We start from the raw sequence: 703 nt of genomic DNA, 5'->3' as shown, positions 1-703 counted from the left end.
TAACAGTATAATAGTAAAAATAATAAATATCAATTTAAATATAATTTAATATTTTGAACCATATAATTTTCTTATTTATTTGTTTATCTATTTATAAGAGTAGCGATCCATTTATTCATCTATCAATGTCTCTATTGTTTAGATTTGTGTTTATTGGTAAAAAAAATTCTTAAACGTCAACTCACCTTCATGAAACTGTTAGAGCGATTTAACCATTCGCGGTAGTACAAGACGTACTCTAGGAAAATGGATCACGTGACGCGTTATCCGGTTTGACTCGCTTACAGCCGGTGGCGTTAATTGTCTCCGTGCGCTCTACCACGAGGGCTGTTAAACCTCATGTATCGATTAATATAATAAATATTGGTAAATGGGTTTATATTGCAGTTAAGTGCATTATTATTCTCGGAGCCTTGCTGTTGGATCCTCATTTTCCCTAACAGAAACAAAGAATTATCTAAATGAACTCCATACTTTTTGAAAACTTTAATGAAATTGGAACCATTATTCGTAACAGTAGCTACTAACTTTTCATTAGTTATTTCATATTTTGAATGAATTTCATTCAAAATATTTGCGATTTGATCATGTGTGTGGCTTCCAGGAAATCGTTTGCAGGCAATGGCATATGAAATCCTTTTAAAAGACTGTGCATCAATCTGAATGAAAACGTACGATAAGTTCTAAATGAAATGACCATTTG

General features: G+C 31.9%; 1 protein-coding gene across 1 annotated transcript in view; it reads left to right on the top strand.

Moving 5' to 3' along the window:
- Window positions 1–703, top strand: part of LOC105449959 — a 9948-nt gene that overhangs the window by 807 nt on the left and 8438 nt on the right. The gene's annotated exons all lie outside the window — the stretch shown is intronic.

Source organism: Wasmannia auropunctata, unplaced genomic scaffold (assembly GCF_000956235.1).
Source record: "Wasmannia auropunctata unplaced genomic scaffold, wasmannia.A_1.0 LD336071.1, whole genome shotgun sequence".
Taxonomy (NCBI): domain Eukaryota; kingdom Metazoa; phylum Arthropoda; class Insecta; order Hymenoptera; family Formicidae; genus Wasmannia; species Wasmannia auropunctata.
The sequence above is the reverse complement of the archived record's forward strand: the minus strand, read 5'-3'. Positions and strand labels throughout refer to the sequence as shown.